General features: G+C 48.0%; 1 protein-coding gene across 1 annotated transcript in view; it reads left to right on the top strand.

Moving 5' to 3' along the window:
* Positions 1-24,993, top strand: part of LOC134985626 (uncharacterized) — a 218,509-nt gene that overhangs the window by 114,296 nt on the left and 79,220 nt on the right. The gene's annotated exons all lie outside the window — the stretch shown is intronic.

Raw genomic sequence — 24,993 nt, forward strand, 5'->3', positions numbered from 1 at the left:
ACTGCAGTAATACACTGACACACTAGGTAGGACGTTGGCTAGAGGTATAGTACCTGTGAGTAACATCCATTAGGAGCACTGCAGTAATACACTGACACACTAGGTAGGACGTGGGCTAGAGGTGTAGTACCTGTGAGTAACATCCATCAGGAGCACTGGAGTAATACACTGACACACTAGGTAGGACGTGGGCTAGAGGTGTAGTACCTGTGAGTAACATCCATCAGGAGCACTGGAGTAATACACTGACACACTAGGTAGGCCGTGGGCTAGAGGTGTAGTACCTGTGAGTAACATCCATTAGGAGCACTGCAGTAATACACTGACACACTAGGTAGGACGTGGGCTAGAGGTATAGTACCTGTGAGTAACATCCATCAGGAGCACTGGAGTAATACACCGACACACTAGGTAGGACGTGGGCTAGAGGAATAGTACCTGTGAGTAACATCCATTAGGAGCACTGGAGTAATACACTGACACACTAGGTAGGACGTGGGCTAGAGGTGTAGTACCTGTGAGTAACATCCATCAGGAGCACTGGAGTAATACACTGACACACTAGGTAGGACGTGGGATAGAGGTGTAGTACCTGTGAGTAACATCCATCAGGAGCACTGGAGTAATACACTGACACACTAGGTAGGACGTGGGCTAGAGGTATAGTACCTGTGAGTAACATCCATTAGGAGCACTGCAGTAATACACTGACACACTAGGTAGGACGTGGGCTAGAGGTATAGTACCTGTGAGTAACATCCATCAGGAGCACTGGAGTAATACACTGACACACTAGGTAGGACGTGGGCTAGAGGTGAAGTACCTGTGAGTAACATTCATCAGGAGCACTGGGGTAATACACTGACACACTAGGTAGGACGTGGGCTAGAGGTATAGTACCTGTGAGTAACATCCATCAGGAGCACTGGAGTAATACACTGACACACTAGGTAGGACGTGGGCTAGAGGTATAGTACCTGTGAGTAACATCCATTAGGAGCACTGGAGTAATACACTGACACACTAGGTAGGACGTGGGCTTGAGGTGTAGTACCTGTGAGTAACATCCATCAGGAGCACTGGAGTAATACACTGACACACTAGGTAGGACGTGGGATAGAGGTGTAGTACCTGTGAGTAACATCCATCAGGAGCACTGGAGTAATACACTGACACACTAGGTAGGACGTGGGCTAGAGGTATAGTACCTGTGAGTAACATCCATTAGGAGCACTGCAGTAATACACTGACACACTAGGTAGGACGTGGGCTAGAGGTATAGTACCTGTGAGTAACATCCATCAGGAGCACTGGAGTAATACACTGACACACTAGGTAGGACGTGGGCTAGAGGTATAGTACCTGTGAGTAACATCCATCAGGAGCACTGGGGTAATACACTGACACACTAGGTAGGACGTGGGCTAGAGGTATAGTACCTGTGAGTAACATCCATTAGGAGCACTGCGGTAATACACTGACACACTAGGTAGGACGTGGGCTAGAGGTATAGTACCTGTGAGTAACATCCATCAGGAGCACTGAAGTAATACACTGACACACTAGGTAGGACGTGGGCTAGAGGTATAGTACCTGTGAATAACATCCATCAGGAGCACTGGAGTAATACACTGACACACTAGGTAGGAGGTGGGCTAGAGGTGTAGTACCTGTGAGTAACATCCATCAGGAGCACTGGAGTAATACACTGACACACTAGGTAGGACGTGGGCTAGAGGTATAGTACCTGTGAGTAACATCCATTAGGAGCACTGCAGTAATACACTGACACACTAGGTAGGACGTGGGCTAGAGGTATAGTACCTGTGAGTAACATCCATCAGGAGCACTGGAGTAATACACTGACACACTAGGTAGGACCTGGGCTAGAGGTATAGTACCTGTGAATAACATCCATTAGGAGCACTGCAGTAATACACTGACACACTAGGTAGGACGTGGGCTAGAGGTGTAGTACCTGTGAGTAACATCCATCAGGAGCACTGGAGTAATACACTGACACACTAGGTAGGCCGTGGGCTAGAGGTGTAGTACCTGTGAGTAACATCCATTAGGAGCACTGCAGTAATACACTGACACACTAGGTAGGACGTGGGCTAGAGGTATAGTACCTGTGAGTAACATCCATCAGGAGCACTGGAGTAATACACTGACACACTAGGTAGGACGTGGGCTAGAGGTATAGTACCTGTGAGTAACATCCATCAGGAGCACTGGAGTAATACACTGACACACTAGGTAGGACGTGGGCTAGAGGTATAGTACCTGTGAGTAACATCCATTAGGAGCACTGGAGTAATACACTGACACACTAGGTAGGACGTGGGCTAGAGGTATAGTACCTGTGAGTAACATCCATCAGGAGCACTGGAGTAATACACTGACACACTAGGTAGGACGTGGGCTAGAGGTATAGTACCTGTGAGTAACATCCATCAGGAGCACTGGAGTAATACACTGACACACTAGGTAGGAGGTGGGCTAGAGGTGTAGTACCTGTGAGTAACATCCGTCAGGAGCACTGGAGTAATACACTGACACACTAGGTAGGACGTGGGCTAGAGGTATAGTACCTGTGAGTAACATCCATTAGGAGCACTGGAGTAATACACTGACACACTAGGTATGACGTGGGCTAGAGGTATAGTACCTGTGAGTAACATCCATCAGGAGCACTGGAGTAATACACTGACACACTAGGTAGGACGTGGGCTAGAGGTATAGTACCTGTGAGTAACATCCATCAGGAGCACTGGAGTACTACACTGACACAGTAGGTAGGACGTGTGCTAGAGGTATAGTACCTGTGAGTAACATCCATTAGGAGCACTGCAGTAATACACTGACACACTAGGTAGGACGTGGGCTAGAGGTATAGTACCTGTGAGTAACATCCATCAGGAGCACTGGAGTAATACACTGACACACTAGGTAGGACGTGGGCTAGAGGTATAGTACCTGTGAGTAACATCCATCAGGAGCACTGGAGTAATACACTGACACACTAGGTAGGACGTGGGCTAGAGGTATAGTACCTGTGAGTAACATCCATCAGGAGCACTGGAGTAATACACTGACACACTAGGTAGGACGTGGGCTAGAGGTATAGTACCTGTGAGTAACATCCATTAGGAGCACTGCAGTAATACACTGACACACTAGGTAGGATGTGGGCTAGAGGTATAGTACCTGTAAGTAACATCCATCAGGAGCACTGGAGTAATACACTGACACACTTGGTAGGACGTGGGCTAGAGGTGTAGTACCTGTGAGTAACATCCATGAGGAGCTCTAGAGTAATACACTGACACACTAGGTAGGACGTGGGCTAGAGGTATAGTACCTGTGAGTAACATCCATCAGGAGCACTGGAGTAATACACTGACACACTAGGTAGGACGTGGGCTAAAGGTATAGTACCTGTGAGAAACATACATCAGGAGCACTGGAGTAATACACTGACACACTAGGTAGGACGTGGGCTAGAGGTATAGTACCTGTGAGTAACATCCATTAGGAGCACTGCAGTAATACACTGACACACTAGGTAGGATGTGGGCTAGAGGTATAGTACCTGTGAGTAACATCCATCAGGAGCACTGGAGTAATACACTGACACACTAGGTAGGACGTGGGCTAGAGGTGTAGTACCTGTGAGTAACATCCATGAGGAGCTCTAGAGTAATACACTGACACACTAGGTAGGACGTTGGCTAGAGGTATAGTACCTGTGAGTAACATCCATTAGGAGCACTGGGGTAATACACTGACACACTAGGTAGGACGTGGGCTAGAGGTGTAGTACCTGTGAGTAACATCCATCAGGAGCACTGGAGTAATACACTGACACACTAGGTAGGACGTGGGCTAGAGGTGTAGTACCTGTGAGTAACATCCATCAGGAGCACTGGAGTAATACACTGACACACTAGGTAGGCCGTGGGCTAGAGGTGTAGTACCTGTGAGTAACATCCATTAGGAGCACTGCAGTAATACACTGACACACTAGGTAGGACGTGGGCTAGAGGTATAGTACCTGTGAGTAACATCCATCAGGAGCACTGGAGTAATACACCGACACACTAGGTAGGACGTGGGCTAGAGGAATAGTACCTGTGAGTAACATCCATTAGGAGCACTGGAGTAATACACTGACACACTAGGTAGGACGTGGGCTAGAGGTGTAGTACCTGTGAGTAACATCCATCAGGAGCACTGGAGTAATACACTGACACACTAGGTAGGACGTGGGATAGAGGTGTAGTACCTGTGAGTAACATCCATCAGGAGCACTGGAGTAATACACTGACACACTAGGTAGGACGTGGGCTAGAGGTATAGTACCTGTGAGTAACATCCATTAGGAGCACTGCAGTAATACACTGACACACTAGGTAGGACGTGGGCTAGAGGTATAGTACCTGTGAGTAACATCCATCAGGAGCACTGGAGTAATACACTGACACACTAGGTAGGACGTGGGCTAGAGGTGTAGTACCTGTGAGTAACATCCATCAGGAGCACTGGGGTAATACACTGACACACTAGGTAGGACGTGGGCTAGAGGTATAGTACCTGTGAGTAACATCCATCAGGAGCACTGGAGTAATACACTGACACACTAGGTAGGACGTGGGCTAGAGGTATAGTACCTGTGAGTAACATCCATTAGGAGCACTGGAGTAATACACTGACACACTAGGTAGGACGTGGGCTAGAGGTGTAGTACCTGTGAGTAACATCCATCAGGAGCACTGGAGTAATACACTGACACACTAGGTAGGACGTGGGATAGAGGTGTAGTACCTGTGAGTAACATCCATCAGGAGCACTGGAGTAATACACTGACACACTAGGTAGGACGTGGGCTAGAGGTATAGTACCTGTGAGTAACATCCATTAGGAGCACTGCAGTAATACACTGACACACTAGGTAGGACGTGGGCTAGAGGTATAGTACCTGTGAGTAACATCCATCAGGAGCACTGGAGTAATACACTGACACACTAGGTAGGACGTGGGCTAGAGGTATAGTACCTGTGAGTAACATCCATCAGGAGCACTGGGGTAATACACTGACACACTAGGTAGGACGTGGGCTAGAGGTATAGTACCTGTGAGTAACATCCATTAGGAGCACTGCGGTAATACACTGACACACTAGGTAGGACGTGGGCTAGAGGTATAGTACCTGTGAGTAACATCCATTAGGAGCACTGGAGTAATACACTGACACACTAGGTAGGATCTGGGCTAGAGGTATAGTACCTGTGAATAACATCCATTAGGAGCACTGCAGTAATACACTGACACACTAGGTAGGACGTGGGCTAGAGGTGTAGTACCTGTGAGTAACATCCATCAGGAGCACTGGAGTAATACACTGACACACTAGGTAGGCCGTGGGCTAGAGGTGTAGTACCTGTGAGTAACATCCATTAGGAGCACTGCAGTAATACACTGACACACTAGGTAGGACGTGGGCTAGAGGTATAGTACCTGTGAGTAACATCCATCAGGAGCACTGGAGTAATACACTGACACACTAGGTAGTACCTGGGCTAGAGGTATAGTACCTGTGAATAACATCCATTAGGAGCACTGCAGTAATACACTGACACACTAGGTAGGCCGTGGGCTAGAGGTGTAGTACCTGTGAGTAACATCCATTAGGAGCACTGGAGTAATACACTGACACAGTAGTTAGGACGTGGGCTAGATGTATAGTATCTGTGAGTAACATCCATCAGGAGCACTGGAGTAATACACTGACACACTAGGTAGGACGTGGGCTAGAGGTATAGTACCTGTGATTAACATCCATCAGGAGCACTGCAGTAATACACTGACACACTAGGTAGGACGTGGGCTAGAGGTATAGTACCTGTGAGTAACATCCATCAGGAGCGCTGGAGTAATACACTGACACACTAGGTAGGACGTGGGCTAGAGGTATAGTACCTGTAAGAAACATACATCAGGTGCACTGGAGTAATACACTGACACACTAGGTAGGACCTGGGCTAGAGGTATAGTACCTGTGAGTAACATCCATTAGGAGCTCTAGAGTAATACACTGACACACTAGGTAGGACGTGGGCTAGAGGTATAGTACCTGTGAGTAACATCCATTAGGAGCACTGGAGTAATACACTGACACACTAGGTAGGACGTGGGCTAGAGGTATAGTACCTGTGAGTAACATCCATTAGGAACACTGGAGTAATACACTGACACACTAGGTAGGACGTGGGCTAGAGGTATAGTACCTGTGAGTAACATCCATCAGGAGCACTGGAGTAATACACTGACACACTAGGTAGGACGTGGGCTAGAGGTATAGTACCTGTGAGTAACATCCATCAGGAGCACTGGAGTAATACACTGACACACTAGGTAGGACGTGTGCTAGAGGTATAGTACCTGTAAGAAACATACATCAGGAGCACTGGAGTAATACACTGACACACTAGGTAGGAAGTGGGCTAGAGGTATAGTACCTGTGAGTAACATCCATCAGGAGCACTGGAGTAATACACTGACACACTAGGTAGGACGTGGGCTAGAGGTATAGTAACTGTGAGTAACATCCATCAGGAGCACTGACGTAATACACTGACACACTAGGTAGGACGTGGGCTAGAGGTATAGTACCTGTGAGTAACATCCATCAGGAGCACTGCAGTAATACACTGACACACTAGTTAGGACGTGGGCTAGAGGTATAGTACCTGTGAGTAACATCCATCAGGAGCACTGGAGTAATACACTGACACACTAGGTAGGACGTGGGCTAGAGGTATAGTACCTGTGAGTAACATCCATCAGGAGCACTGGAGTAATACACTGACACACTAGGTAGGAGGTGGGCTAGAGGTGTAGTACCTGTGAGTAACATCCATCAGGAGCACTGGAGTAATACACTGACACACTAGGTAGGACGTGGGCTAGAGGTATAGTACCTGTGAGTAACATCCATTAGGAGCACTGCAGTAATACACTGACACACTAGGTAGGACGTGGGCTAGAGGTATAGTACCTGTGAGTAACATCCATCAGGAGCACTGGAGTAATACACTGACACACTAGGTAGGACCTGGGCTAGAGGTATAGTACCTGTGAATAACATCCATTAGGAGCACTGCAGTAATACACTGACACACTAGGTAGGACGTGGGCTAGAGGTGTAGTACCTGTGAGTAACGTCCATCAGGAGCACTGGAGTAATACACTGACACACTAGGTAGGCCGTGGGCTAGAGGTGTAGTACCTGTGAGTAACATCCATTAGGAGCACTGCAGTAATACACTGACACACTAGGTAGGACGTGGGCTAGAGGTATAGTACCTGTGAGTAACATCCATCAGGAGCACTGGAGTAATACACTGACACACTAGGTAGGACGTGGGCTAGAGGTATAGTACCTGTGAGTAACATCCATCAGGAGCACTGGAGTAATACACTGACACACTAGGTAGGACGTGGGCTAGAGGTATAGGACCTGTGAGTAACATCCATTAGGAGCACTGGAGTAATACACTGACACACTAGGTAGGACGTGGGCTAGAGGTATAGTACCTGTGAGTAACATCCATCAGGAGCACTGGAGTAATACACTGACACACTAGGTAGGACGTGGGCTAGAGGTGTAGTACCTGTGAGTAACATCCATCAGGAGCACTGGGGTAATACACTGACACACTAGGTAGGACGTGGGCTAGAGGTACAGTACCTGTGAGTAACATCCATCAGGAGCACTGGAGTAATACACTGACACACTAGGTAGGACGTGGGCTAGAGGTATAGTACCTGTGAGTAACATCCATCAGGAGCACTGGAGTAATACACTGACACACTAGGTAGGAGGTGGGCTAGAGGTGTAGTACCTGTGAGTAACATCCGTCAGGAGCACTGGAGTAATACACTGACACACTAGGTAGGACGTGGGCTAGAGGTATAGTACCTGTGAGTAACATCCATTAGGAGCACTGCAGTAATACACTGACACACTAGGTATGACGTGGGCTAGAGGTATAGTACCTGTGAGTAACATCCATCAGGAGCACTGGAGTAATACACTGACACACTAGGTAGGACGTGGGCTAGAGGTATAGTACCTGTGAGTAACATCCATCAGGAGCACTGGAGTACTACACTGACACAGTAGGTAGGACGTGTGCTAGAGGTATAGTACCTGTGAGTAACATCCATTAGGAGCACTGCAGTAATACACTGACACACTAGGTAGGACGTGGGCTAGAGGTATAGTACCTGTGAGTAACATCCATCAGGAGCACTGGAGTAATACACTGACACACTAGGTAGGACGTGGGCTAGAGGTATAGTACCTGTGAGTAACATCCATCAGGAGCACTGGAGTACTACACTGACACAGTAGGTAGGACGTGTGCTAGAGGTATAGTACCTGTGAGTAACATCCATTAGGAGCACTGCAGTAATACACTGACACACTAGGTAGGACGTGGGCTAGAGGTATAGTACCTGTGAGTAACATCCATCAGGAGCACTGGAGTAATACACTGACACACTAGGTAGGACGTGGGCTAGAGGTATAGTACCTGTGAGTAACATCCATCAGGAGCACTGGAGTAATACACTGACACACTAGGTAGGACGTGGGCTAGAGGTATAGTACCTGTGAGTAACATCCATCAGGAGCACTGGAGTAATACACTGACACACTAGGTAGGACGTGGGCTAGAGGTATAGTACCTGTGAGTAACATCCATTAGGAGCACTGCAGTAATACACTGACACACTAGGTAGGATGTGGGCTAGAGGTATAGTACCTGTAAGTAACATCCATCAGGAGCACTGGAGTAATACACTGACACACTTGGTAGGACGTGGGCTAGAGGTGTAGTACCTGTGAGTAACATCCATGAGGAGCTCTAGAGTAATACACTGACACACTAGGTAGGACGTGGGCTAGAGGTATAGTACCTGTGAGTAACATCCATCAGGAGCACTGGAGTAATACACTGACACACTAGGTAGGACGTGGGCTAAAGGTATAGTACCTGTGAGAAACATACATCAGGAGCACTGGAGTAATACACTGACACACTAGGTAGGACGTGGGCTAGAGGTATAGTACCTGTGAGTAACATCCATTAGGAGCACTGCAGTAATACACTGACACACTAGGTAGGATGTGGGCTAGAGGTATAGTACCTGTGAGTAACATCCATCAGGAGCACTGGAGTAATACACTGACACACTAGGTAGGACGTGGGCTAGAGGTGTAGTACCTGTGAGTAACATCCATGAGGAGCTCTAGAGTAATACACTGACACACAAGGTAGGACGTTGGCTAGAGGTATAGTACCTGTGAGTAACATCCATTAGGAGCACTGGGGTAATACACTGACACACTAGGTAGGACGTGGGCTAGAGGTGTAGTACCTGTGAGTAACATCCATCAGGAGCACTGGAGTAATACACTGACACACTAGGTAGGACGTGGGCTAGAGGTGTAGTACCTGTGAGTAACATCCATCAGGAGCACTGGAGTAATACACTGACACACTAGGTAGGCCGTGGGCTAGAGGTGTAGTACCTGTGAGTAACATCCATTAGGAGCACTGCAGTAATACACTGACACACTAGGTAGGACGTGGGCTAGAGGTATAGTACCTGTGAGTAACATCCATCAGGAGCACTGGAGTAATACACCGACACACTAGGTAGGACGTGGGCTAGAGGAATAGTACCTGTGAGTAACATCCATTAGGAGCACTGGAGTAATACACTGACACACTAGGTAGGACGTGGGCTAGAGGTGTAGTACCTGTGAGTAACATCCATCAGGAGCACTGGAGTAATACACTGACACACTAGGTAGGACGTGGGATAGAGGTGTAGTACCTGTGAGTAACATCCATCAGGAGCACTGGAGTAATACACTGACACACTAGGTAGGACGTGGGCTAGAGGTATAGTACCTGTGAGTAACATCCATTAGGAGCACTGCAGTAATACACTGACACACTAGGTAGGACGTGGGCTAGAGGTATAGTACCTGTGAGTAACATCCATCAGGAGCACTGGAGTAATACACTGACACACTAGGTAGGACGTGGGCTAGAGGTATAGTACCTGTGAGTAACATCCATCAGGAGCACTGGGGTAATACACTGACACACTAGGTAGGACGTGGGCTAGAGGTATAGTACCTGTGAGTAACATCCATTAGGAGCACTGCGGTAATACACTGACACACTAGGTAGGACGTGGGCTAGAGGTATAGTACCTGTGAGTAACATCCATCAGGAGCACTGGAGTAATACACTGACACACTAGGTAGGACGTGGGCTAGAGGTATAGTACCTGTGAGTAACATCCATCAGGAGCACTGGAGTAATACACTGACACACTAGGTAGGAGGTGGGCTAGAGGTGTAGTACCTGTGAGTAACATCCATCAGGAGCACTGGAGTAATACACTGACACACTAGGTAGGACGTGGGCTAGAGGTATAGTACCTGTGAGTAACATCCATTAGGAGCACTGCAGTAATACACTGACACACTAGGTAGGACGTGGGCTAGAGGTATAGTACCTGTGAGTAACATCCATCAGGAGCACTGGAGTAATACACTGACACACTAGGTAGGACCTGGGCTAGAGGTATAGTACCTGTGAATAACATCCATTAGGAGCACTGCAGTAATACACTGACACACTAGGTAGGACGTGGGCTAGAGGTGTAGTACCTGTGAGTAACATCCATCAGGAGCACTGGAGTAATACACTGACACACTAGGTAGGCCGTGGGCTAGAGGTGTAGTACCTGTGAGTAACATCCATTAGGAGCACTGCAGTAATACACTGACACACTAGGTAGGACGTGGGCTAGAGGTATAGTACCTGTGAGTAACATCCATCAGGAGCACTGGAGTAATACACTGACACACTAGGTAGGACCTGGGCTAGAGGTATAGTACCTGTGAATAACATCCATTAGGAGCACTGCAGTAATACACTGACACACTAGGTAGGCCGTGGGCTAGAGGTGTAGTACCTGTGAGTAACATCCATTAGGAGTACTGGAGTAATACACTGACACAGTAGTTAGGACGTGGGCTAGATGTATAGTATCTGTGAGTAACATCCATCAGGAGCACTGGAGTAATACACTGACACACTAGGTAGGACGTGGGCTAGAGGTATAGTACCTGTGATTAACATCCATCAGGAGCACTGCAGTAATACACTGACACACTAGGTAGGACGTGGGCTAGAGGTATAGTACCTGTGAGTAACATCCATCAGGAGCGCTGGAGTAATACACTGACACACTAGGTAGGACGTGGGCTAGAGGTATAGTACCTGTAAGAAACATACATCAGGTGCACTGGAGTAATACACTGACACACTAGGTAGGACCTGGGCTAGAGGTATAGTACCTGTGAGTAACATCCATTAGGAGCTCTAGAGTAATACACTGACACACTAGGTAGGACGTGGGCTAGAGGTATAGTACCTGTGAGTAACATCCATTAGGAGCACTGGAGTAATACACTGACACACTAGGTAGGACGTGGGCTAGAGGTATAGTACCTGTGAGTAACATCCATTAGGAACACTGGAGTAATACACTGACACACTAGGTAGGACGTGGGCTAGAGGTATAGTACCTGTGAGTAACATCCATCAGGAGCACTGGAGTAATACACTGACACACTAGGTAGGACGTGGGCTAGAGGTATAGTACCTGTGAGTAACATCCATCAGGAGCACTGGAGTAATACACTGACACACTAGGTAGGACGTGTGCTAGAGGTATAGTACCTGTAAGAAACATACATCAGGAGCACTGGAGTAATACACTGACACACTAGGTAGGAAGTGGGCTAGAGGTATAGTACCTGTGAGTAACATCCATCAGGAGCACTGGAGTAATACACTGACACACTAGGTAGGACGTGGGCTAGAGGTATAGTAACTGTGAGTAACATCCATCAGGAGCACTGACGTAATACACTGACACACTAGGTAGGACGTGGGCTAGAGGTATAGTACCTGTGAGTAACATCCATCAGGAGCACTGCAGTAATACACTGACACACTAGTTAGGACGTGGGCTAGAGGTATAGTACCTGTGAGTAACATCCATCAGGAGCACTGGAGTAATACACTGACACACTAGGTAGGACGTGGGCTAGAGGTATAGTACCTGTGAGTAACATCCATCAGGAGCACTGGAGTAATACACTGACACAGTAGTTAGGACGTGGGCTAGATGTATAGTACCTGTGAGTAACATCCATCAGGAGCACTAGAGTAATACAATTACACACTAGGTAGGACGTGGGCTAGAGGTATAGTACCTGTGAGAAACATACATCAGGAGCACTGGAGTAATACACTGACACACTAGGTAGGACGTGGGATAGAGGTATAGTACCTGTGATTAACATCCCTCAGGAGCACTGGAGTAATACACTGACACAGTAGTTAGGACGTGGGCTAGATGTATAGTATCTGTGAGTAACATCCATCAGGAGCACTGGAGTAATACACTGACACACTAGGTAGGACGTGGGCTAGAGGTATAGTACCTGTGAGAAACATACATCAGGAGCACCGGAGTAATACACTGACACACTAGTTAGGACGTGGGCTAGAGGTATAGTACCTGTGAGTAACATCCATCAGGAGCACTGGAGTAATACACTGACACACTAGGTAGGACGTGGGCTAGAGGTATAGTACCTGTGAGAAACATACATCAGGAGCACCGGAGTAATACACTGACACACTAGTTAGGACGTGGGCTAGAGGTATAGTACCTGTGAGTAACATCCATTAGGAGCACTGGAGTAATACACTGACACAGTAGTTAGGACGTGGGCTAGATGTATAGTATTTGTGAGTAACATCCATCAGGAGCACTGGAGTAATACACTGACACACTAGGTAGGACGTGGGCTAGAGGTATAGTACCTGTGAGAAACATACATCAGGAGCACCAGAGTAATACACTGACACACTAGTTAGGACGTGGGCTAGAGGTATAGTACCTGTGAGTAACATCCATCAGGAGCACTGGAGTAATACACTGACACACTAGGGAGGACGTGGGCTAGAGGTATAGTACCTGTGAGTAACATCCATTAGGAGCACTAAAGTAATACACTGACACACTAGGTAGGACGTGGGCTAGAGGTATAGTACCTGTGAGTAACATCCATCAGGAGCACTGGAGTAATACACTGACACACTAGGTAGGACGTGGGCTAGAGGTATAGTACCTGTGAGTAACATCCATCAGGAGCACTGGAGTAATACACTGACACACTAGGTAGGACGTGGGCTAGAGGTATAGTACCTGTGAGTAACATCCATCAGGAGCACTGGAGTAATACACTGACACACTAGGTAGGACATGGGCTAGAGGTATAGTACCTGTGAGTAACATCCATCAGGAGCACTGGAGTAATACACTGACACACTAGGTAGGACGTGGGCTAGATTTATAGTATCTGTGAGTAACATCCATCAGGAGCACTGGAGTAATACACTGACACACTAGGTAGGACGTGGGCTAGAGGTATAGTACCTGTGAGTAACATCCATTAGGAGCACTGGAGTAATACACTGACACAGTAGTTAGGACGTGGGCTAGATGTATAGTATCTGTGAGTAACATCCATCAGGAGCACTGGAGTAATACACTGACACACTAGGTAGGACGTGGGCTAGAGGTATAGTACCTGTGAGAAACATACATCAGGAGCACCGGAGTAATACACTGACACACTAGTTAGGACGTGGGCTAGAGGTATAGTACCTGTGAGTAACATCCATCAGGAGCACTGGAGTAATACACTGACACACTAGGTAGGACGTGGGCTAGAGGTATAGTACCTGTGAGCAACATCCATCAGGAGCACTGGAGTAATACACTGACACACTAGGAAGGACGTGGGCTAGAGGTATAGTACCTGTGAGTAACATCCATTAGGAGCACTAAAGTAATACACTGACACAGTAGTTAGGACGTGGGCTAGATATATAGTACCTGTGAGTAACATCCATCAGGAGCACTGGAGTAATACACTGACACACTAGGTAGGACGTGGGCTAGAGGTATAGTACCTGTGAGTAACATCCATTAGGAGCACTGGAGTAATACACTGACACAGTAGTTAGGACGTGGGCTAGATATATAGTACCTGTGAGTAACATCCATCAGGAGCACTGGAGTAATACACTGACACACTAGGTAGGACGTGGGCTAGAGGTATAGTACCTGTGAGAAACATACATCAGGAGCACTGGAGTAATACACTGACACACTAGGTAGGACGTGGGCTAGAGGTATAGTACCTGTGATTAACATCCCTCAGGAGCACTGGAGTAATACACTGACACAGTAGTTAGGACGTGGGCTAGATGTATAGTATCTGTGAGTAACATCCATCAGGAGCACTGGAGTAATACACTGACACACTAGGTAGGACGTGGGCTAGAGGTATAGTACCTGTGAGAAACATACATCAGGAGCACCGGAGTAATACACTGACACACTAGTTAGGACGTGGGCTAGAGGTATAGTACCTGTGAGTAACATCCATTAGGAGCACTGGAGTAATTCACTGACACAGTAGTTAGGACGTGGGCTAGATGTATAGTATTTGTGAGTAACATCCATCAGGAGCACTGGAGTAATACACTGACACACTAGGTAGGACGTGGGCTAGAGGTATAGTACCTGTGAGAAACATACATCAGGAGCACTGGAGTAATACACTGACACACTAGGTAGGACGTGGGCTAGAGGTATAGTACCTGTGAGTAACATCCATCAGGAGCACTGGAGTAATACACTGACACACTAGGTAGGACATGGGCTAGAGGTATAGTACCTGTGAGTAACATCCATCAGGAGCACTGGAGTAATACACTGACACACTAGGTAGGACGTGGGCTAGATTTATAGTATCTGTGAGTAACATCCATCAGGAGCACTGGAGTAATACACTGACACACTAGGTAGGACGTGGGCTAGAGGTATAGTACCTGTGAGTAACATCCATCAGGAGCACTGGAGTAATACACTGACACACTAGGTAGGACGTGGGCTAGATTTATAGTATCTGTGAGTAACATCCATCAGGAGCACTGGAGTAATACACTGACACACTAGGTAGGACGTGGGCTAGAGGTATAGTACCTGTGAGTAACATCCATTAGGAGCACTGGAGTAATACACTGACACAGTAGTTAGGACGTGGGCTAGATGTATAGTATCTGTGAGTAACATCCATCAGGAGCACTGGAGTAATACACTGACACACTAGGTAGGACGTGGGCTAGAGGTATAGTACCTGTGAGAAACATACATCAGGAGCACCGGAGTAATACACTGACACACTAGTTAGGACGTGGGCTAGAGGTATAGTACCTGTGAGTAACATCCATCAGGAGCACTGGAGTAATACACTGACACACTAGGTAGGACGTGGGCTAGAGGTATAGTACCTGTGAGCAACATCCATCAGGAGCACTGGAGTAATACACTGACACACTAGGGAGGACGTGGGCTAGAGGTATAGTACCTGTGAGTAACATCCATTAGGAGCACTAAAGTAATACACTGACACAGTAGTTAGGACGTGGGCTAGATATATAGTACCTGTGAGTAACATCCATCAGGAGCACTGGAGTAATACACTGACACACTAGGTAGGACGTGGGCTAGAGGTATAGTACCTGTGAGTAACATCCATTAGGAGCACTGGAGTAATACACTGACACAGTAGTTAGGACGTGGGCTAGATATATAGTACCTGTGAGTAACATCCATCAGGAGCACTGGAGTAATACACTGACACACTAGGTAGGACGTGGGCTAGAGGTATAGTACCTGTGAGAAACATACATCAGGAGCACTGGAGTAATACACTGACACACTAGGTAGGACGTGGGCTAGAGGTATAGTACCTGTGATTAACATCCCTCAGGAGCACTGGAGTAATACACTGACACAGTAGTTAGGACGTGGGCTAGATGTATAGTATCTGTGAGTAACATCCATCAGGAGCACTGGAGTAATACACTGACACACTAGGTAGGACGTGGGCTAGAGGTATAGTACCTGTGAGAAACATACATCAGGAGCACCGGAGTAATACACTGACACACTAGTTAGGACGTGGGCTAGAGGTATAGTACCTGTGAGTAACATCCATTAGGAGCACTGGAGTAATTCACTGACACAGTAGTTAGGACGTGGGCTAGATGTATAGTATTTGTGAGTAACATCCATCAGGAGCACTGGAGTAATACACTGACACACTAGGTAGGACGTGGGCTAGAGGTATAGTACCTGTGAGTAACATCCATCAGGAGCACTGGAGTAATACACTGACACACTAGGGAGGATGTGGGCTAGAGGTATAGTACCTGTGAGTAACATCCATTAGGAGCACTAAAGTAATACACTGACACACTAGGTAGGACGTGGGCTAGAGGTATAGTACCTGTGATTAACATCCCTCAGGAGCACTGGAGTAATACACTGACACACTAGGTAGGACGTGGGCTAGAGGTATAGTACCTGTGAGTAACATCCATCAGGAGCACTGGAGTAATACACTGACACACTAGGTAGGACGTGGGCTAGAGGTATAGTACCTGTGAGTAACATCCATTAGGAGCACTGGAGTAATACACTGACACAGTAGTTAGGACGTGGGCTAGATGTATAGTATCTGTGAGTAACATCCATCAGGAGCACTGGAGTAATACACTGACACACTAGGTAGGACGTGGGCTAGAGGTATAGTACCTGTGAGTAACATCCATTAGGAGCACTGGAGTAATACACTGACACAGTAGTTAGGACGTGGGCTAGATGTATAGTATCTGTGAGTAACATCCATCAGGAGCACTGGAGTAATACACTGACACACTAGGTAGGACGTGGGCTAGAGGTATAGTACCTGTGAGAAACATACATCAGGAGCACCGGAGTAATACACTGACACACTAGTTAGGACGTGGGCTAGAGGTATAGTACCTGTGAGTAACATCCATCAGGAGCACTGGAGTAATACACTGACACACTAGGTAGGACGTGAGCTAGAGGTATAGTACCTGTGATTAACATCCATCAGGAGCACTGGAGTAATACACTGACACACTAGGTAGGACGTGGGCTAGAGGTATAGTACCTGTGAGTAACATCCATCAGGAGCACTGGAGTAATACACTGACACACTAGGTAGGACGTGGGCTAGAGGTATAGTACCTGTGAGTAACATCCATTAGGAGCACTGGAGTAATACACTGACACAGTAGTTAGGACGTGGGCTAGATGTATAGTATCTGTGAGTAACATCCATCAGGAGCACTGGAGTAATACACTGACACACTAGGTAGGACGTGGGCTAGAGGTATAGTACCTGTGAGTAACATCCATCAGGAGCACTGGAGTAATACACTGACACACTAGGTAGGACGTGGGCTAGAGGTATAGTATCTGTGAGTAACATCCATCAGGAGCACTGGAGTAATACACTGACACACTAGGTAGGACGTGGGCTAGAGGTATAGTACCTGTGAGAAACATACATCAGGAGCACCGGAGTAATACACTGACACACTAGTTAGGACGTGGGCTAGAGGTATAGTACCTGTGAGTAACATCCATCAGGAGCACTGGAGTAATACACTGACACACTAGGTAGGACGTGAGCTAGAGGTATAGTACCTGTGATTAACATCCATCAGGAGCACTGGAGTAATACACTGACACACTAGGTAGGACGTGGGCTAGAGGTATAGTACCTGTGAGTAACATCCATCAGGAGCACTGGAGTAATACACTGACACACTAGGTAGGACGTGGGCTAGAGGTATAGTACCTGTGAGTAACATCCATTAGGAGCACTGGAGTAATACACTGACACAGTAGTTAGGACGTGGGCTAGATGTATAGTATCTGTGAGTAACATCCATCAGGAGCACTGGAGTAATACACTGACACACTAGGTAGGACGTGGGCTAGAGGTATAGTACCTGTGAGTAACATCCATCAGGAGCACTGGAGTAATACACTGACACACTAGGTAGGACGTGGGCTAGAGGTATAGTACCTGTGAGTAACATCCATCAGGAGCACTGGAGTAATACACTGACACACTAGGTAGGACGTGGGCTAGAGGTATAGTACCTGTGAGAAACATACATCAGGAGCACCGGAGTAATACACTGACACACTAGTTAGGACGTGGGCTAGAGGTATAGTACCTGTGAGTAACATCCATCAGGAGCACTGGAGTAATACACTGACACACTAGGGAGGACGTGGGCTAGAGGTATAGTACCTGTGAGTAACATCCATTAGGAGCACTAAAGTAATACACTGACACACTAGGTAGGACGTGGGCTAGAGGTATAGTACCTGTGAGTAACATCCATCAGGAGCACTGGAGTAATACACTGACACAGTAGGTAGGACGTGGGCTAGAGGTATAGTACCTGTGAGTAACATCCATTAGGAGCACTGCAGTAATACACTGACACACTAGGTAGGACGTGGGCTAGAGGTATAGTACCTGTGAGTAACATCCATCAGGAGCACTGGAGTAATACACTGACACACTAGGTAGGACGTGGGCTAGAGGTATAGTACCTGTGATTAACATCCCTCAGGAGCACTGGAGTAATACACTGACACAGTAGTTAGGACGTGGGCTAGATGTATAGTATCTGTGAGTAACATCCATCAGGAGCACTGGAGTAATACACTGACACACTAGGTAGGACGTGGGCTAGAGGTATAGTACCTGTGAGAAACATACATCAGGAGCACCGGAGTAATACACTGACACACTAGTTAGGACGTGGGCTAGAGGTATAGTACCTGTGAGTAACATCCATTAGGAGCACTGGAGTAATTCACTGACACAGTAGTTAGGACGTGGGCTAGATGTATAGTATTTGTGAGTAACATCCATCAGGAGCACTGGAGTAATACACTGACACACTAGGTAGGACGTGGGCTAGAGGTATAGTACCTGTGAGAAACATACATCAGGAGCACCAGAGTAATACACTGACACACTAGTTAGGACGTGGGCTAGAGGTATAGTACCTGTGAGTAACATCCATCAGGAGCACTGGAGTAATACACTGACACACTAGGGAGGATGTGGGCTAGAGGTATAGTACCTGTGAGTAACATCCATTAGGAGCACTAAAGTAATACACTGACACACTAGGTAGGACGTGGGCTAGAGGTATAGTACCTGTGATTAACATCCCTCAGGAGCACTGGAGTAATACACTGACACACTAGGTAGGACGTGGGCTAGAGGTATAGTACCTGTGAGTAACATCCATCAGGAGCACTGGAGTAATACACTGACACACTAGGTAGGACGTGGGCTAGAGGTATAGTACCTGTGAGTAACATCCATTAGGAGCACTGGAGTAATACACTGACACAGTAGTTAGGACGTGGGCTAGATGTATAGTATCTGTGAGTAACATCCATCAGGAGCACTGGAGTAATACACTGACACACTAGGTAGGACGTGGGCTAGAGGTATAGTACCTGTGAGTAACATCCATTAGGAGCACTGGAGTAATACACTGACACAGTAGTTAGGACGTGGGCTAGATGTATAGTATCTGTGAGTAACATCCATCAGGAGCACTGGAGTAATACACTGACACACTAGGTAGGACGTGGGCTAGAGGTATAGTACCTGTGAGAAACATACATCAGGAGCACCGGAGTAATACACTGACACACTAGTTAGGACGTGGGCTAGAGGTATAGTACCTGTGAGTAACATCCATCAGGAGCACTGGAGTAATACACTGACACACTAGGTAGGACGTGAGCTAGAGGTATAGTACCTGTGATTAACATCCATCAGGAGCACTGGAGTAATACACTGACACACTAGGTAGGACGTGGGCTAGAGGTATAGTACCTGTGAGTAACATCCATCAGGAGCACTGGAGTAATACACTGACACACTAGGTAGGACGTGGGCTAGAGGTATAGTACCTGTGAGTAACATCCATTAGGAGCACTGGAGTAATACACTGACACAGTAGTTAGGACGTGGGCTAGATGTATAGTATCTGTGAGTAACATCCATCAGGAGCACTGGAGTAATACACTGACACACTAGGTAGGACGTGGGCTAGAGGTATAGTACCTGTGAGTAACATCCATCAGGAGCACTGGAGTAATACACTGACACACTAGGTAGGACGTGGGCTAGAGGTATAGTATCTGTGAGTAACATCCATCAGGAGCACTGGAGTAATACACTGACACACTAGGTAGGACGTGGGCTAGAGGTATAGTACCTGTGAGAAACATACATCAGGAGCACCGGAGTAATACACTGACACACTAGTTAGGACGTGGGCTAGAGGTATAGTACCTGTGAGTAACATCCATCAGGAGCACTGGAGTAATACACTGACACACTAGGTAGGACGTGAGCTAGAGGTATAGTACCTGTGATTAACATCCATCAGGAGCACTGGAGTAATACACTGACACACTAGGTAGGACGTGGGCTAGAGGTATAGTACCTGTGAGTAACATCCATCAGGAGCACTGGAGTAATACACTGACACACTAGGTAGGACGTGGGCTAGAGGTATAGTACCTGTGAGTAACATCCATTAGGAGCACTGGAGTAATACACTGACACAGTAGTTAGGACGTGGGCTAGATGTATAGTATCTGTGAGTAACATCCATCAGGAGCACTGGAGTAATACACTGACACACTAGGTAGGACGTGGGCTAGAGGTATAGTACCTGTGAGTAACATCCATCAGGAGCACTGGAGTAATACACTGACACACTAGGTAGGACGTGGGCTAGAGGTATAGTACCTGTGAGTAACATCCATCAGGAGCACTGGAGTAATACACTGACACACTAGGTAGGACGTGGGCTAGAGGTATAGTACCTGTGAGAAACATACATCAGGAGCACCGGAGTAATACACTGACACACTAGTTAGGACGTGGGCTAGAGGTATAGTACCTGTGAGTAACATCCATCAGGAGCACTGGAGTAATACACTGACACACTAGGGAGGACGTGGGCTAGAGGTATAGTACCTGTGAGTAACATCCATTAGGAGCACTAAAGTAATACACTGACACACTAGGTAGGACGTGGGCTAGAGGTATAGTACCTGTGAGTAACATCCATCAGGAGCACTGGAGTAATACACTGACACACTAGGTAGGACGTGGGCTAGAGGTATAGTACCTGTGAGTAACATCCATTAGGAGCACTGCAGTAATACACTGACACACTAGGTAGGACGTGGGCTAGAGGTATAGTACCTGTGAGTAACATCCATCAGGAGCACTGGAGTAATACACTGACACACTAGGTAGGACGTGGGCTAGAGGTATAGTACCTGTGAGTAACATCCATCAGGAGCACTGGAGTAATACACTGACACACTAGGTAGGACGTGGGCTAGAGGTATAGTACCTGTGAGTAACATCCATCAGGAGCACTGGAGTAATACACTGACACACTAGGTAGGACGTGGGCTAGAGGTATAGTACCTGTGAGTAACATCCATAAGGAGCACTGGAGTAATACACTGACACACTAGGTAGGACGTGGGCTAGAGGTATAGTACCTGTGATTAACATCCCTCAGGAGCACTGGAGTAATACACTGACACACTAGGTAGGACGTGGGCTAGAGGTATAGTACCTGTGAGTAACATCCATTAGGAGCACTGCAGTAATACACTGACACACTAGGTAGGACGTGGGCTAGAGGTATAGTACCTGTGAGTAACATCCATTAGGAGCACTGCAGTAATACACTGACACACTAGGTAGGACGTGGGCTAGAGGTATAGTACCTGTGAGTAACATCCATTAGGAGCACTGCAGTAATACACTGACACACTAGATAGGACGTGGGCTAGAGGTGTAGTACCTGTGAGTTACATCCATCAGGAGCACTGGAGTAATAAACTGCAGATGAGTCAGGGAATGGGAGGACAGAATGGTAGATGGGGCCAGGTAGGATGAGCATGGGGAAGCCTGCAGATGAGTCAGGGAATGGGAGGAAAGAATGGTAGATGGGGCTGGGTAGGATGAGCATGGGGAAGCCTGCAGATGAGTCAGGGAATGGGAGGAAAGAATGGTAGATGGGGCTGGGTAGGATGAGCATGGGGAAGCCTGCAGATGAGTCGGGGAATGGGAGGACAGAATGGTAGATGGGGCCGGGTAGGATGAGCATGGGGAAGCCTGCAGATGAGTCAGGGAATGGGAGGAAAGAATGGTAGATGGGGCCGGGTAGGATGAGCATGGGGAAGCCTGCAGATGAGTCAGGGAATGGGAGGAAAGAATGGTAGATGGAGCTGGGTAGGATGAGCATGGGGAAGCCTGCAGATGAGTCAGGGGAGGGGAGGACAGAATGGTAGATGGGGCTGGGTAGGATGAGCATGGGGAAGCCTGCAGATGAGTCGGGGAATGGGAGGACAGAATGGTAGATGGTGCCGGGTAGGATGAGCATGGGGAAGCCTGCAGATGAGTCAGGGAATGGGAGGAAAGAATGGTAGATGGGGCTGGGTAGGATGAGCATGGGGAAGCCTGCAGATGAGTCAGGGAATGGGAGGAAAGAATAGTAGATGGGGCTGGGTAGGATGAGCATGGGGAAGCCTGCAGATGAGTCAGGGAATGGGAGGACAGAATGGTAGATGGGGCCGGGTAGGATGAGCATGGGGAAGCCTGCAGATGAGTCAGGGGAGGGGAGGACAGAATGGTAGATGGGGCTGGGTAGGATGAGCATGGGGAAGCCTGCAGATGAGTCAGGGGATGGGAGGACAGAATGGTAGATGGGGCTGGGTAGGATGAGCATGGGGAAGCCTGCAGATGAGTCAGGGGAATGGACAGAATGGTAGATGGGGCCGGGTAGGATGAGCATGGGGAAGCCTGCAGATGAGTCAGGGGAGGGGACAGAATGGTAGATGGGGCCGGGTAGGATGAGCATGGGGAAGCCTGCAGATGAGTCAGGGGAGGGGACAGAATGGTAGATGGGGTCGGGTAGGATGTGCATGGGGAAGCCTGCAGATGAGTCAGGGGAGGTGGCAGAATGGTAGATGGGGCTGGGTAGGATGAGCATGGGGAAGCCTGCAGATGAGTCAGGGGAGGTGGCAGACAGCTACAGGTATGTGTAATGGAAGCACTATGCCCAGCAGAGCAGTAGCCGGGCACTGCAGATAGTGGCGGCCAGACTTATATATGCATTCTGTATATAACTGGCACTACTACTGTGGGCATTTTGTATATACAGTAAGCAGCACTTCTGTGGGCATTATGTGTATAAGTGGCATTACTGTGGTAATTATGTGTAAGGGGTACTACTGTGGACATAGTTTATAAGGGGCACTACTGTATGGTATGACGTGTATAAAGGGTACCATTGTGTAGTGCAACGTGAATAAAGGGCACTACTGAGTGATGTAACCTGAATAAGGGGCATTACTATGTGGTGTAATATGAATCAGGGGCACTATATGCGGTGCAATGTGAATAGGATTCTGCTGTGGTGTAATGTGAATTGGGGGTACTATTGTGTAACCACGCTGCTTCTTTGTGAGATCAATGTCCCTTTATAAAGTATGGTAAGTGGGGCACTAATTTATAGTTTGCAGGGGGGTGCTGAAAAGACTAGCACTGGCTCCTTAATGTGATGGGGAGGGGGTATATGAGCTCCACCAACCCTCCAGGACCACTTTAAGCCCTGTTAGAGGTAAATCATACAGGGGCATTTGTCTCTGAACATCTATAGAACTGTGCTGCTCGCCGACGTTAGTCATTAGGTATGTAGTTATAATGCCAGATCCCGACAGCCGACATATTGCCGGTGGACAGAATGCCGACAACCCCCGTTATTCCCACTCAGTTGGTACTTCCACACCACCAACCGCGAGTGGGTATAGAACCTGTGGTGAGCATAACCTCCGGGCCCGAAGTTTGGCAAGCACAGCGAGGGTTACTTGCTGCCGGCACACAGGATTCCGATGTCGGTATGCTAGCAGCCGGCATCCCGTCAGCCGGTATATCGTACCCACTCCCAGTCCTACAATACTTGTGCCGCTTGCGTTTGAAGACCAATATAAATGTCGATGTATGTAACTAGAAGGACCCTTAGCCGGGTACGGGGCCCATTTACCAATCTTGCAGATTAATATCGTGCCCGGATCGCGTTACATCAGGTGCATTTACCACCTGGCACAGGCAGGGTCCGGGGCTCCCAGCGATGAGCCAAATGTGGTGTCCGGGTCTCTGCGCATGCGTGGTCATCGTGACCGTCATGCACAGGCGCCACTGCCGGCAGAGGGTTCCTGGGGAAATCCTGATGTCCCTGCTCCTCGTGGTTCTGCTTTTTTCGGGTAGGGGAGTTCACCTCCGTCCGTGACGTCACTGCCAGAGAATCACCCCTGCTACCCGAGACTTCCCGGCTGCTGTGTCCTGTGGTCTGTCTGGAGACAAGTCATTCACTGATGAGGGTTCTAGAGCAGCCTGGTGAAGCCCGTCAGTGCTGCGGTCTCTCACACTATGCCCCATCACCGCAGCACCGGTAACAGTCCACGTATTCCCTGCTGCAGGGGTCCCCGGATGTGTCCTGCCAGCAGCGCATGCAGTACCAGTCCAGTCCAGCTGTTCCCCTCTGGGTCCTAGCTGCCTCAGCTGTGGAGAAGAACGGGGAAGTTAACCCCTGCAGTAATCCACACCATGTGCTGTGATAGAACAGTGATCCCCCCCCTCCCCCCATATGTCTGTAAAATGGGTCTCCTTGGTGGGGGCATCCCAGTAATGTGAATGTACCCAGCGTTGGGCGAGCACACAGTCAGTGGCTGACAGGGCATGGAGGAAGATGAGGAAGGAGGGCCCTGCCTGTGAGAGCTCACTCACCAACAGGA

The sequence above is a fragment of the Pseudophryne corroboree genome (assembly GCF_028390025.1).
Source record: "Pseudophryne corroboree isolate aPseCor3 chromosome 6 unlocalized genomic scaffold, aPseCor3.hap2 SUPER_6_unloc_5, whole genome shotgun sequence".
NCBI classification, from domain to species: domain Eukaryota; kingdom Metazoa; phylum Chordata; class Amphibia; order Anura; family Myobatrachidae; genus Pseudophryne; species Pseudophryne corroboree.